This window comes from Nicotiana attenuata, chromosome 10 (genome assembly GCF_001879085.1).
Source record: "Nicotiana attenuata strain UT chromosome 10, NIATTr2, whole genome shotgun sequence".
NCBI lineage: Eukaryota > Viridiplantae > Streptophyta > Magnoliopsida > Solanales > Solanaceae > Nicotiana > Nicotiana attenuata.
The window spans coordinates 30686895-30703187 of record NC_031998.1 but is presented as its reverse complement, the minus strand read 5'-3'; the positions used below and the strand labels follow the sequence as shown (position 1 = coordinate 30703187).

Here is a 16293-nt window from a genome sequence, read left to right as displayed (position 1 = left end):
TGATCTATTGCTATTGAGCATGGTGGATTTTGATGTCATTTTGGGCATGGACTGGTTATCTCCGTGTCATGCTATTCTAGACTATCATGCTAAGATAGTCACTTTGGCTATACCGGGTGTACCGAGGATCGAGTGGCGTGGTGTGACTGATTATGTTTCTAGTAGGGTGATTTCATTCCTAAAGGCCCAGCGTATGGTTGGGAAGGGTTGCCTTTCATATTTGGCGTTCGTGAGGGATGTTGGAGCCGAGACTCCTAGTATTGACTCTGTCCCAGTTGTGAGGGAGTTTCCCGATGTATTTCCTGCAGACCTGCCGGGCATGCCACCGGACAGGGATATCGATTTTGGTATTGACCTGGTGCCGGGCACTCAGCACATTTACATTCTGCCATATCGTATGGCACCAGCGGAGTTGAAAGAATTGAAGGATCAGCTTCAGGAACTCCTAGATAAGGGGTTCATTCGGCCTAGTGTGTCACCGTGGGGTGCACCGGTTCTGTTTGTGAAGAAGAAGGATGGCACCATGAGAATGTGCATTGACTACAGGCAATTGAACAAAGTAACAGTGAAGAACAAGTATCCCCTGCCTCGCATTGATGATTTATTTGACCAGCTTCAGGGAGCGAGGGTGTTCTCCAAGATTGATCTCCGTTCGGGCTATCACCAGTTGAAGATCACGGATTCAGATATTATTAAGACTGCTTTCAGGACTAGATATGGGCACTATGAGTTTTCTTGTTATGTCTTTTGGGCTGACTAATGCCCCAGCAGCGTTCATGCATTTGATGAACAGTGTATTTCGGCCTTATCTGGATTCGTTCGTTATTGTTTTTATTGATGATATTCTGGTGTACTCGCGCAGTCAGGAGGAGCACGCGCAGCATTTGCGAGTTGTATTGCAGAGATTGAGGGAGGAGAAGCTTTATGCAAAGTTCTCCAAGTGTGAGTTCTGGCTCAGTTCAGTGGCTTTCTTGGGGCACGTGGTGTCCAGCGAGGGTATTCAGGTTGACCCGAAGAAGATAGAGGCGGTGCAGAACCGACCTCAGCCACAGAGATTCGTAGTTTCCTTGGCTTGGCAGGTTATTATCGCCTGTTTGTTCAGGGATTTTCCTCTATTGCATCGCCCTTGACCAAGTTGACTCAGAAGGGGGCTCCATTTGTATGGTCGGACGAGTGCGAGGAGAGCTTTCAGAAGCTCAAGACAGCTTTGACCACAGCTTCGGTATTGGTTTTGCCATCAGCTTCAGGTTCTTATACTGTATATTGTGATGCTTCGAGAGTTGGGATTGGATGTGTATTGATGCAGGAGGGTAGAGTTATTGCTTATGCTTCTCGTCAGTTGAAGCCCCACGAGAAGAACTACCCTGTACATGATTTGGAGTTGGCTGCTATAGTTCATGCTTTGAAGATTTGGAGGCACTACTTGTATGGCGTATCTTGTGAGGTATTCACCGATCATCGCGGTCTTCAGCATTTGTTCAAGAAAAAGGATCTTAATTTGAGGCAGTGGAGGTGGCTAGAGCTACTTAAGGATTATAACATCACCATTCTGTATCACCCGGGGAAGGCCAATGTAGTGGCCGATGCTTTGAGCTGTAAGGCAGTTAGTATGGGGAGTTTGGCGTACATTCCAGTTGGGGAGAGGCCCTTTGCAGTTGATGTTCAGGCCTTGGCCAATCGGTTGGTGAGACTAGATATTTCGGAGCCTAGTCGGGTGTTGGCTTGTGTGGTTTCTCGGTCTTCCTTATATGATCGCATCAGAGAGCGCCAGTATGATGACCCGCATTTGCTTGTCCATAAGGACAGGGTCCAGCATGATGATGCCAGAGACGTGACCATTGATGAGGATGGTGTGTTGAGGATGCAGGGCCGAATTTGTGTGCCCAATGTGGATGGGCTTCGGGAGTTGATATTGGAGGAGGCACATAGCTCGCGGTATTCCATTCATCCGGGTGCCGCGAAGATGTATCAAGATTTGAGGCAGCATTATTGGTGGAGAAGAATGAAGAAAGACATTGTAGGATTTGTGGCTCGGTGTCTCAACTGTCAGCTGGTTAAATATGAGCATCAGAGACTGGGTGACGTACTTCAGCGGATGATTATTCCCGAGTGGAAGTGGGAGAGAGTCACTATGGATTTTGTGAGTGGTCTTCCTCGGACTTTGAAGAAGTTCGATTCGATTTGGGTGATTGTGGATCGGCTGACCAAGTTCGCGCACTTCATTCCGGTATGTACTACCTATTCATCGGAGCGGCTGGCAGGGATCTTTATCCGGGAGATTGTCCGATTGCATGGTGTTCCAGTGTCTATTATCTCAGATAGGGGTACTCAGTTTACTTCTCAGTTCTGGAAGTCTTTTCAGCGAGAGTTGGGTACACAGGTGGAGTTGAGCACAGCATTTCATCCTCAGACGGACGGACAGTCCGAGCGTACTATTCAGATATTGGAGGGCATGTTGCGTGCCTGTGTTATTGATTTTGGAGGTTCTTGGGATGGGTTTTTGCCGCCTGCAGAGTTTGTCTACAACAACAGTTATCAATCGAGCATTCAGATGGCTTCGTATGAGGCATTGTATGGGAGGCAGTGTAGATCTCCTGTTGGTTGGTTCGAGCCCCGCGAGGCTAGGCTATTGGGGACAGAGTTGGTTCAAGATGCCTTGGAGAAGGTGAAGCTGATTCAGGAAAGGCTTCGTACAGCATAGTCGCGTCAGAAGAGTTATGCGGACCGGAAGGTTCGAGATGTGTCTTATATGGTTGGTGAGAAGGTCTTGTTGAAGGTTTCGCCCATGAAGGGTGTTATGCGGTTTGGAAAAAAAGGGAAGTTGAGTCCGCGGTTTATTGGGCCTTTTGAGGTACTTAGGAGGATTGGGGAGGTGGCTTATGAGCTCGCCTTCCACCCAGCTTGTCGGGCGTGCATCCGGTATTTCATGTATCTATGCTCCGGAAGTATGTTGGGGACCCGTCCCATGTATTGGACTTCAGCACGGTTCAGTTGGATGATGATTTGACTTATGGTGTAGAGCCAGCAGCCATTTTGGATCGTCAGGTTCGGAAGTTGAGGTCAAAGGATGTTGCTTCAGTGAAAGTGCAGTGGAGAGGTCGGCTCGTGGAGAAGGCTACCTGGGAGACCGAGCGGAAGATGCGGAGCAGATATCCTCACTTGTTTGAGGCTTTAGGTATGTTTCTTGACCCGCTCGAGGACGAGAGTTTGTTTTTGTTCGGGAGGATGTGACGACCCGGCCCGTCTTCACGTGAGTTACCGCCCCGTTTCCCCCATTTTCTGCTTCTTTATGCTTCATTATAAGAGTCTTCTGTGAACGAGTTGATTTGGATTGGTTTTAGAAGGAAATGAGACACTTAGTCTCTTTAAGGAAGGTTTGTTTTGGAAAAGTCAACCGGATGTTGACTTATGTGTTAGAGGGCACGGATGTGAATTCTGATGGTTCGGTTAGCTTCGGGGGATGATTTGTGACTTAGGAGCGTGATCGGAAGTGATTTTGGAGGTCCGGTGTAGAATTAGGCTTGAATTGGCGAAGTTAGTATTTTGGCGAATTCCGGTTGATAGGTGAGATTTTGATCCGAGGGTTGGAATGGAGTTCCGAGAGTTGTTGTAGCTTTGTTATGTGATTTGGGAGGTGTGTGCAAAATTTCAGGTCATTCGGAGGTGATTTGGTTGGGTTTTTGATCAAATGCGTGTTTCGGAAGTTTTAGAAGAACTTAGGCTTGAATCCGATGTAATTTGATGGTTTTGGTGTTGGTTGAGGTGTTTTGATGATTGGAGCAAGTTTGAATGATGTTTTAGGATGGGTTGGCACTTTCGGTTGAAGTCCCGAGGGCCTCGGGGTGATTTCGGATGGTCAATCGGACCAATTCTAGCATGTTGAAGTTGCAGATTTTCCAGTTGAAGTGTTGCAGAGATTTGGTCATCGCGATCGCGAGGGGGTGTCGCGATCGCGAGGGGGTGTCGCGATCGCGTAGAGGAAAATTGGGAGGCTGGAACTTTCTTCATCGCGTTCGCGCTCAGTGGTTCGCGATCGCGTAGGTCTGGGAGCTAGTGCATCACGTTCGCGGAAGGATAATCGCGTTCGCGTAGAAGGATTTGAAGTTCCATAATAATTGTTCTTCGCGTTCGCGGCACAAGGCTCGCGTTCGCGTAGTAGTATCAACTAAGGCATTGCGATCGCAGATGAGGCTTCGCGTTCGTGAAGGGTAAAATGGGCCAGTGGAATTTTTGTGCATCGCGAACGCGAGAAGGTCCTCGCGTTCGCATAGAGTAAAAGGTCACCTGGGCAGAATTGATTTAAGTCATTTTGTTCCGCGCGCTAGGTTATTTTTCCACCATTTTTGAGCATCCTTGAGAGCTTTTGGACGAGAATTGAAGGGGATTTCGACTGGGATTGATTGGAGGTGAGCTCTATGACCTAATTGCATGATTTAATGGTAAAATCAACCTTGAAATTCATGAAAATTTATCAAAAAGGGGGAAGAACTAGGGCTTGAGTTTTGGTATTTCAAATTGGGTTTTGATGGGTCATTTGAGCTCGGGTTTGGGAGTTCTTGATAAGTATATACTCGTGGAGAGATAAGGAATCCGTTAATGTAAAATTTTCTGACATTTGAGAAGTGGGTCCGGGGCTCAAGTTTTGCAAATTTCGTGATTTTCGATGTTTTTCGATTCTTTTCGATTGGGTTATGTTCCCTTAGCCTATTGTGACGTATTCGTTGTGGTTTTGGTCAGATTCGACGCGCGAGGAGGCCGATTTGCGAGGCAAGGGCATAGCGAGCTAGGATTTTGGCCGACTTGAGGTGAGTAATGATAGTAAATGATATCCTGAGAGTTTGAAACTCCGGATTTGCACAACGTAGTGCTATATTGAGGTGAAACACACGCTTAATGACGAGCGCGGGGTTGTTTACTACTGGGGATTGTGACTTGGTCCATCCCGATTGATATTTTTACCACGTATTTGACTGAGATGTGTTTGTTATCAACATGAGTTGGGCCTATTGCCATATTTCGGGCTTCATGCCGACTACTTGAATCCTTCGTGGATTTTTATCACTGTTTTCTTCACTATTTTGATATACTACATGAACTCAGTCATGTTGATTATACTATTTTACAAACTCAGCCTCTTTAATTTAACTTTGAGACTTAAATGATATTTACACTGTTGTTTGGACTGAGCACTACTATTTTATTGATGCCCGAGGGGCTTATGATGTTTTTCTGGACTGAGTGAGGCTTTCAGGCCTGGGAGTGATGTGAAGAGGCTTTCAGGCCTTGTGACTGATGTGAGGAGGCTTTCAGGCCTTGTGAGTGATGTGAGGAGGCTTTCAGGCCTTATGAGTGATGTGAGAAGGTTTTCAGGCCTTATGTTGATATAGCGCTCGGGCCGTAAGGGGCCCCTCCGGAGTCTGCACACCCACAGTGAACGCGGCTACCCATATGATCTGAGAGTGAGCCCGAGGGGCTGATATTATGCTGAGTGACTGATACTGAGCCCGAGGGGCTGATACTGTTCTGAGCGATTGATACTGGGCCCGAGGGGCAGATTTTTACTCACTATTTACTTGTTGTTTTACCTGATTTACCTGTTTCTAAAAGGAGATTTCATTTGACTCTTTACTGTTTTACTGCTTTAAGTGATTTACTGCCTGATATAGAATTGCCTTGTGCACTTATGTGTTTTCATGCCTTTGGTTATTATTTATTATTGTTACTCACTGGGTCGGAGTACTCACATTACTCCCGGCACCATGTATGCAGATTCAGGCATAGCAGAGCCCGCACCTGAGCAGTGATTCCTTCCAGACCAGGCAGCGAGTTGGAGTTACGAGGTAGTTGTTGACGTCCGCAAGCCCTTGTCTCCCTTATCTTACATCATTTATGTCTTCTTCAGACTATTGTATCGGATATTATGTAGGCTTATAGCAAACTCTGTAGTAGCTCATGACTTGTGACACCCCGGTTTGGGCTGTGTCGGGATGGTTTCCCCCTTGTTATTATCGCTTCTCCCGCATTTATGGTTATCTTAAACATGTGTTAGAATCGTTACTGCTAATTAATTGAGGTATTTGCGTTGTTCTGGCTGGCCTTGTCTTCACGAGAGGCGCCATCACGACCGGGTCCGGGAATTGGGTCGTGACACTGTTCTTCTTCGCGATCGCGTCCTCCTCCATGCGTTCGCGTAGAGTAATTTTGGAGGAGGACCAGTTTCCTCATCGCGTTCGCGTCCAGTCCTCTCGCGTTTGCGAAGCTTCACCTTTTCCTCCATCACGTTCGCAGCCAAGCCATCGCGTTCGCGTAGTTCTTTTTGGCTCTGAGGGCTAAGCCTATTTTTATTCATCGCGTTTGCATTCCCCGTGTCGCGTTCGCGTAACTTTGTCAGCCCAGGCCTTCGCGTTCGTGTACTGTTCCTCGCGTTCGCGAAGAGCATTTTTGGCAACCTTCATTTTTCTTCTTCGCGAACGCGTGACTCCCTCCGTGTTCTCGATGCATTAAATGTCTGGGGAGATATAAACATTTCAAAACGAGGGTTTAGCCATTTTTACCAAAACTCAAGCTTGGGAGCTCGGATTTGAGGGAGATTTCGAGGGTTTTTCAGTGACAACGATTGGGTAGCGATTATATACTCCTTTTTGCTCATAACCCACTAATCTAATCATGAATTCCTCCTTTTATTTCGGATTTTGAATGAAAAATTGGTAAAACTTCATAGACCAAATTATTGGGTTTTGAGTGGGTGTTTGACCTCCGATTTGAGATATTTTTATAGGGTTAGAATCGTGAGAGTACGAGGGTTCTGAAACTGTTAATTTCATCCGATTCCGAGACGTTGGCCTGAGGGGTATTTTGGTTATTTTACCTAATTTCGCGTCTTAGCTTTGAATTAAATAGTAGAATCAGTTGTTTGAGATGTTATTTGCGATATGTAATTGAATTGAATAGATTTGGGCCATTTGGAGTCGGATACTCGTGGCAAAAGTGTGATTTCGAGTTGATTTTGGAGCCGGTTCGAGGTAAGTAGCTTGTCTAACCTTGTGTGGGGGACCTTTCTCCTTAGGATATGATATTTGGTAATTGAATGCCTTCTACGTGAGGTGACGAGCGCGTAGTTGAGCTAATTGTTGAAAATCCGATTTTACTTTAAGTATTTAAACCGAGTTCCTTTCTTACCTGCTTTATTCTACTTGCAAATATAGCATGTGTTAGTTTAGAAAGGCATGATTAGTTGACTTAAATTGCCTATTTGCTTAAATTGTTTGTGTGCATTACGTGAAGCATGTTAGGCTAGAATTTCCTGTTGCCTTGGTATTAAATTCCATTTTGAATATCTTCTTGTTGTTGCTGTGTATTTACATTAGGACTACAGATGTGGGATTCTGGTAGCTCCCCCTTGTCTGTTTACTTTGGGACTGCGGGTTTGATTCCCGATAGATCCCCCTGCACATTTACTTTGGTACTGCGGGTTTGATTCTCGATAGATCCCCCTGCACATTTACTTTGGGACTGCGGGTTAGATTCCCGATAGATCCCCGCGCATTGATAGTTGGACTACGGGACGGTATCGTATCCCGGGAGATCCTTCGGACACATATGTGATGGACTACGGGTCGTTATCACGGGAGATCCACTGGATTTTTGTGATTGGGACCTCAGGACGGTATCCTGAAAGGTGCCCCGATTATTATCTCTGTGTTGAGCTGTATTTTCTTTCCGTTGTTTATTTGTCTCTGTTCTAGTTGTTGCTGTTCTCTCAATTCCCAGTTATTTCTTATTGTTGCACTTATTTATACTGTTGTACTCACACTGTTAACCCTTATATCTTATTTGATCTCAGTAGGGCCCTGACCTTCCTCGTCACTACCCGACCGAGGTTAGGCTTGGCACCTACTGAGTATTACTGTGGTGTACTCATGCCCCTTCTGCGCATGTTTTTCATGTGCAGATCCTGGTACCTCCACCCAGGCGCATTATCCTTGAGGCAAGGAGAGCTACGGAGACTTCGAGGTACATCTGTCGCGTCCGCAGACCGAAGAGTCTCCTTCTTTACTCTATCTCGTAGCGTTTAGCCTTCTATCATACCTTTGATGTAGACATTTCTGGAGATTAGAGCACTTTACTGTATTCTTCTAGCTTGTGTTCCCGTGAGTTTCCGGGTTTTGGGGTGATATTGTAGACTTCCGCGCTACTGAGTTGTATATGCCGAGCGGCATTTATATACAGTTTTCTTCTAGTTGTTCAGTTTTAATTATATATTTCCGCAAGTTATGTTGTTTTTCCGCATTGTTAGGCTTACCTAGTCGTAGGGACTAGGTGCCGTCACGACATGTTCATGGAGGGCGAACTGGGGTCGTGACATCAGCCTCCTGAGGCATCGACCTGGGATTCCGAGTCTGATATGCGAAGCCGTTACCCCCATCTTTTCCCCGACTCAGATACTTCCTTCTTCTGTCTGTTCGAGGATGAACGGTTGTATTAGAGGTGGAGAATATGATGACCCAGAAGGTCATCAGTTGTTTTTAAAATGAATTCTGCGTTCTGAGGCCTTAAAAACCTCTTTTAGTATCACTTCGATTTGCGTGTGCAATCCGGGCGCGTAGCCGGAAAGCCTATATGTGAAATTCTGTGAAAAATGATAAATTTTGACTATAAAATGAATTAATTTGACTTCGGTCAACATTTTGGGTAAACGAACCCGGAACCGTGGTTTGACGGTCCCGGAGGGTCCGTAAGAAAATATGGGACTTGGGCGTATGCCCGGAATCGAATTCCGAGGTCCCAAGCCCGAGAAATGAATTTTTGAAAGAAATTGTTTTTTGAAATTGTTTATAAGGTTTGGAAATGAATTTTGATTAGAACATGTTGGTATCGGGCCCGTATTTTGGTTTCGGCGCCCGTACAGGTCTTATATATGATTTAAGATAATTCTGTGAAGTTTGGTAAGAAACGGAATCCATTTGACGTGATTCGGACCTTAAATGTAAATTTGATGTTTAAAGAAGTTTTGAGAAATTTCATTGATCTTGAGGTTTAATTCGATGTTCATGATGTTATTTTGGTGATTTGAGTACACGAATGTCCATGGGATGTTTTTGAGGTTGTGTGTATATTTGGTTTGGAGCCCCGAGGGCTTGGGTGAGTTTTGGATAGGCCACGGGGTAAAATTTTGGACTTGAGGAATTGCAGGCCTGCAGGCTTCGCATTTCCCAACCTCCCTTCGAAATTGCCAGGCTTCGCAATTCCCAAACCCATGTTCGCAATTCCCAAACCCATGTTCGCAATTCCCAAGCTTCGCAATTCCCAAACCCATGTTCGCAATTCCCAAGCTTCGCAATTCCCAAACCCATGTTCGCAACTCCCAAGCTTCAGCAGAGGTCGGGGTTCGCAATTGTTCGCAATTCCCATATTAGAGACCTGCAATTTTTATACTCAGACGATTTTAAACCCATTTTTCATATTCTCTCAAAACATAAACACACTTAGGCGATTTTTCAAGGATTTCTTCTTCTCCAAATCAATTGTAAGTCATTTTTAACTAACTTCCTTCAATTCTTAACATCTTTTAACATGATTTCAACTTCAAATCAATGATTTTCATGGGGGAAATTGGGTGTTTTGGGTAGAACCTAGGTTTTTCAAAAATTGGGGATTTGAACCTCGATTTGAGGTCTGATTTCAAAACAAATTATATATTTGGGTTCGTGGGGGAATGGGTAATCGGGTTTTGATTCGAACCTCAGGTTTTGACCATGTGGGCCCGGGGGCGATTTTTGACTTTTGGGCAAAACTTTGGAAAATTCATTTTCATGCATTTAAATTGATTCATTTAGCGTTTATTGATGTAATTAAGTAACTTGTGACTAGATACGAGCGAATTGATGGTGGAATCAAGGGGTAAAGCTATAGTTGAATCGTGAATTGTGTTCGAGGCATCGAGGTAAGTGTTTGGTCTAACCTTAGCTTGAGGAATTAGGAGTTGTGTCTATTTGCTACGTGTTAATTGTAGAGTACGATGTATAGGCATGGTGACGAGTATCTATACGTCGGTGTCAAGCATGCCCGTGAGTCTTGTGTTAAAAATTTTTATGACTCCATTGTGGTTTATTGTGCCTCACATGTTATTATATCATTGTTCCCTTGCCGGGATGTTTGGTTGATATTATTGTTCCCTTGCCGGGATATTATTGAGATATTATTGTTCCTTTGACGGGATATTGTTGAGATATCATAGTTCCCTTGCTGGGATGTTGTTGAGATATTAATGTACCCTTGCCGGGAAGTTATTATGTTGCTCTTGTTCCCTCGCCGGGATTCTTTGTGTTTGTTGTTGTTTTGTAAATGGGAGCGGGTGGTACGCCTACCACGAGATTCAATGAAATGGGAGCGGGTGGTACGCCTACCACGAGATATAATGAAATGAGAGCGGGTGGTACGCCTACCACGAGATATAATAAAATGGGAGTGGGTGGCACGCCTGCCACGAGATACATGAAATGGAAGCGGGTGGCACGCCTACCACGAGATACAGGAAATGGGAGCGGGTGGCATGCCTGCCACAAGATATGAAAAATAGGATCGGGTTACACGCCTGCAACAAGATGTGAAAAGAAAGTGAAATCTGCTTTTGTTTCCTTATTCTTGTTAGTGGTTGGATTTTGATCCCTTTATAGTTCTCTTGATATTCTGTTTTTACCTGTTATTCCCCGAAGCATGTTTCCCCCTCCCATCTTTACTTGTTTACTTCTGTATTTCTTTTCCGCTGTATATATTTGAACTGCACAGGTTTATGTGGTAGTCTGGTCTAGCTTCGTCACTACCTCGCCGGGGTTAGGCTAGACACTTACCAGCACATGGGGTCGGTTGTGCTGATACTACACTCTGCACTCTTTTGTGTAGATCCCAGTGTTGTTGACTTCGGACAGTAGATCAGTTGGCTACCTTCAGTCCACGCGGAGATCCAAGGTAGACCTGCAGGCGTCCGCAGGCCCTGGCGTCTCCTCTATCTTCTATTCCCTGTTTCATTTTCCTTATTTCAGAAACGGTGTACTGTTATTTCTTCAGACTTTGTGTGTAGTGAATCTTAGACTGTCTGTGACACTGTGACACCAGGTTTTGGGTGGTTAAGGCTTGAGTAATTGTAATAGACATAGATTCCCGATATTTCATTTTATTATTTTCTTCCGCTTAATTTAACTTTCCGCGATTTATACGTTATCGCTTTGTGTTTGATAAAAAGGAATAAACGGATAATGAAGTAATTAGTTTTAAAGAATTGGCTTGCCTAGCTCACATTAGTAGGCGCCATCACGACTCCCTAGGGTGGAAAATCCGGGTCGTGACAAAAATGAAGTAGAGAATTCCTCTATAACCTCTTCTTTTATCTGCTTAGGAAATGTTAAATTCCTACTTACACCATCACTGTTTGAAACACATGCCATTGCCTTCTCATCATTATTGTCGCTAATGAGAACAACAATTAAAGACCCACTCTACCAGGTACTGTATCCAAGTTATTCTTGGTGGAAGTTCCATAGCATATCTAATAAAGTCATCAACACCTTCTACAAAATCCTTCCGCAATCCCCGCCGATTAGGATAATTCCTATTGTACATCCAAGTACAATGTTCCATCTATACAAATAAATCAAGAACAAATTAATTTAGTTAATTCATATCATAATATTTTTTTATTTAATTAATTCCATATCCTAAAGGTTCAACTCATATCCTAAAAGTTCAATTCATATCTAATATTTCAATTTATAAACTAAAATTCCAATACATAAATAAAAAGTCCAATTCATATCCTAAAAGTTCAATTCATATCCTAAAGGTTCAAGTCATATCCTAAAATTTCAATTCATATCCTAAAATTTCAAGTCATATCCTAAAATTTCAATTTATAATCTAAAATTTCAATTCATAAACTAAAATTCCAGTTCATATCCTAAAGGTTCAAGTCATATCCTAAAGGTTCAAGTCATATCCTAAAGATTCAATTCATATCCTAAACTTTCAAGTCATATCCTAAAATTCCAATTCATAAACTAAAATTCCAATTCATAAACTAAAATTCCAATTCATATCCTAAAGGTTCAAGTCATATCCTAAAGGTTCAATTCATATCCTAAAATTTCAAGTCATATCCTAAAATTTCAATTCATAACTAAACTATCAAGACAATACAAAGATTCAAGGTTATTATTCAAACCTAAAAGTTGGGATTATATCCGAAATATTTAAGCTACTAACAATTATAAACCCTAAAAGTTTAGGGTTTCTTCTCTTCAAACCATTTCTTCCCCAAATTAGTAGGTAAAACTAAAAATTTTAGCTAATAACAATTATCATATATTTAATTTAGCTAAGAACAATTAATTTTTACAAATCAAACAAGAAGGAATTAAACAAAATCAGTGTATTTCGAAAAAAATAAAGAAAGGAGAGAGAAACCTACCTGGACAGTGGAGGACACCGGCGGTGAAGCTGCTGCCGCCGGCGGGCGTCGGTGGCGTCGGTGGAGGGAGACAAAGGGGGAGGGGGGGTTTGAGTGTGAGAGAGAGAAGAGAGAGAAGAAAATAAGAGAATATGAGGGGAACCCGTCTTTTAGCTAATGTTTTTACAAAAAGCGACCAACATTGATCGCTAATTTTGGTAGCAAAAATGTATTGACTATTTTGACCAAAATAGCGACCAAAGTTGGTCGCTAAATTCTGAACGTTTCACCAGAATAACGACCAACATTGGTCGCTATATCTAAAAAAATTAAATTACTTTTAATTCAATTTAAAATTATATTACCTAATATTACTTATACTTAGTGCATAGTACATCGTAATATTACCTAATACACTTATACTTAGTGCATAGTACAGCGTAAGTATATATATTATATATATACGCCATATTCGATATAATATTACCTAATACACTTATACTTAGTGCATAGTACAGCTTAAGTATATATATTATATATATATATATACGCCTTATTCGATATAATATTACTTAATACACTTATACTTTGTGCATAGTACAGCGTATATATATATATATATATATATACGCCTTATTCGATATAATATTACCTAATACACTTATACTTAGTGCATAGTACAGCTTAAGTATATATATTATATATATATATATATATATATTATATATATATATATATATATATATATATATATATATATATATATATACAAAAGCTATATTCGATATAATATTACCTAATACACTTATACTTAGTGCATAGTACAACATAAGTATATATATTATATATATACGCCATATTCGATATAATATTACCTAATACACTTATACTTAGTGCATAGTACAGCTTAAGTATATATATTATATATATATATATATATATGCCATATATATTCGATATAATATTACCTAATACACTTATACTTAGTGCATAGTACAGCGTAACTATATATATATTATATATATATATACGCCTTATATATTCGATATAATATTACCTAATACACTTATACTTAGTGCATAGTACATCGTAAGTATATATATATATTATATATATATATATATATATANTATCATAATATTTTTTTATTTAATTAATTCCATATCCTAAAGGTTCAACTCATATCCTAAAAGTTCAATTCATATCTAATATTTCAATTTATAAACTAAAATTCCAATACATAAATAAAAAGTCCAATTCATATCCTAAAAGTTCAATTCATATCCTAAAGGCTCAATTCATATCCTAAAAGTTCAATTCATAGACAAAAATTTCAATTCATATCCTAAAGGTTCAATTCATATCCTAAAATTTCAATTCATAAATTAAAAGTTCAATTCATATCCTAAAATTTCAATTTATAAACTAAAATTCCTATACAAAAACTAAAAGTCCAATTCATATCCTAAAAGTCCAATTCATATCCTAAAGGCTCAATTCATATCCTAAAATTTCAATTCATACACAAAAGTTTCAATTTATATCCTAAAGGTTCAATTCATATCCTAAAATTTCAATTCATATCCACAAAAGTTCAATTTATATCCTAAAATTTCAATTTATAAACTAAAATTTCAATACAAACTAAAAGTTCAATCCATATCCTAAAAGTCCAATTTATATCCTAAAGGCTCAATTCATATCCTAAAAGTTCAATTCATACACAAAAAATTCAATTCATATCCTAAAAATTCGATTCATATCCACAAAAGTTCAATTCATATCCTAAATTTATAAACTAAAATTCCAATACATAAACTAAAAGTCCAATTCATATCCTAAAAGTCCAATTCATAAACTAAAAGTCCAATTCATATCCTAAAAGTTCAATTCATACACAAAAAATTCAATTCATATCCTAAAAATTCGATTCATATCCACAAAAGTTCAATTCATATCCTAAAATTTTAATTTATAAACTAAAATTCCAATACATAAACTAAAAGTCCAATTCATATCCTAAAAGTCCAATTCATATCCTAAAGGCTCAATTCATATCCTAAGAGTTCAACTCATACACAAAAATTTCAATTCATATCCTAAATTCAATTCATATCCACAAAAGTTCAATTCATATCCTAAAATTCCAATTTATAAACTAAAATTCCAATACATAAACTAAAAGTCCAATTCATATCCTAAAGGTTCAATTCATATCCTAAAGGCTCAATTCATATCCTAAAATTTCAATCCATACACAAAAAATTCAATTCATATCCTAAAGGTTCAATTTATATCCAAAAATTTTAATTTATAAACTAAAATTACAATACATAAACTAAAAGTCCAATTCGTATACTAAAATTTTAATTCATAAGCTAAAACTCCAATTCATATCCAAAAATATCAATTTATATCCTAAACCCTAAATTCTAACTAAACTATCAAGACAATACAAAGTATAATTCAAATCTAATTAAACTAAATTCAACACTAATTAATCTAATTAGTTTATAAAATTAATTAACAAAACTAATTAAAACAAGACCTAAACCCTTATCCTCAATAAAATACAATGTTCAAAAAATTAAAACACTAGTTGAAACAATAAACTACAATACATCAAATATTGTAACACACACACTAGAAATAACAAAGATTGAAGGTTATAATTCTAAACTTATTTTTTTTAGGTGGAGAAGGAGAGAGAGAGAGGGGCGGCAGTGGTGGTGGCTGGCGAGGCGGCGGCGAGCAAGGGGGCAGTGGTGGCGCGGGGTGGGGGATGGGATTTGGGTGAGTGAAATAGAGAAGGGGAGGGAAAGCAGAGAGTTAGGAAAATTTTGGGTAAGGAAATAAGAGAAATTGGGGGGGGGGGGGGAGGGAACCCGTTTGTGTCTCTAGAATAAGTTTTGACTGTTTGACCAAAAATAGCAACCAACGTTGGTCGTTATTTAAAAAAAATTAAATTGAAAATAGCAACCAAAGTTGGTCGCTATTTAAAAAAATTGATTAAATTGTTTTTTTTAAATATTATAAGCTATAAAAAATTAATTTTTTAGCTGTAATATTTATTTTATTTAACTACAATTATTATAAATAATTATTAACTATGTAATTACTTTTAAAAGATTATAATACCATCTATGTAAAGTAATTTTTTAAGAGATATTTAAGTATATGAGTAATTTCATACACACCATGAACTATATTTGTAATTGATGATCAATCTTATACATTACTACGTACGAATAATTAATTGAATTGCTAAAAACCAATATAATATTATTCTATTAATTGATATAATAAAATTCATTATTTGTATTATAAGAGAGTTAATGAATTACATTCATTCATCACTAGGTTATAAGTCGATGAATCAATTATAACATATTAATTGATATAAGTCGAGACGTTTTGTTTTTAATATTTAACGATGCATCTGAGTAGGTTGTAAGTCGATGAATCAATTTACAAGTGTATAAATTCCTAAAATAACCCGACCATGTGTTACTAGCGCTTCATGTTCTTATATAGACACAAACACACAGACACTTCACTGTAATACTATAACGTATATATAACTTGTTATAGTATATGTTAGTGTGTGTATATCTATAACACACACACTCCGTGCTGCTTTAGCTACATATATAGCATGTTATAGTATATGATACTGTATTCATTATTTGTATTATAACAGACTTAATGAATTACATTCATGTATATTTGATAAAAAATTATATATATTAATTAGGATCTTGGCAAGTCTATGAATCCCTAAAAGAACCCTACCTCGTGTTCTTTTAGGGATTGATTGACTTGTCAAGATCCTAATTAGTATATATAATTTT

At 39.4% G+C, this 16293-nt stretch overlaps 1 pseudogene; it reads left to right on the top strand.

The window, feature by feature from the left end:
• LOC109233684 lies at positions 530 to 15243 on the top strand (annotated as a pseudogene).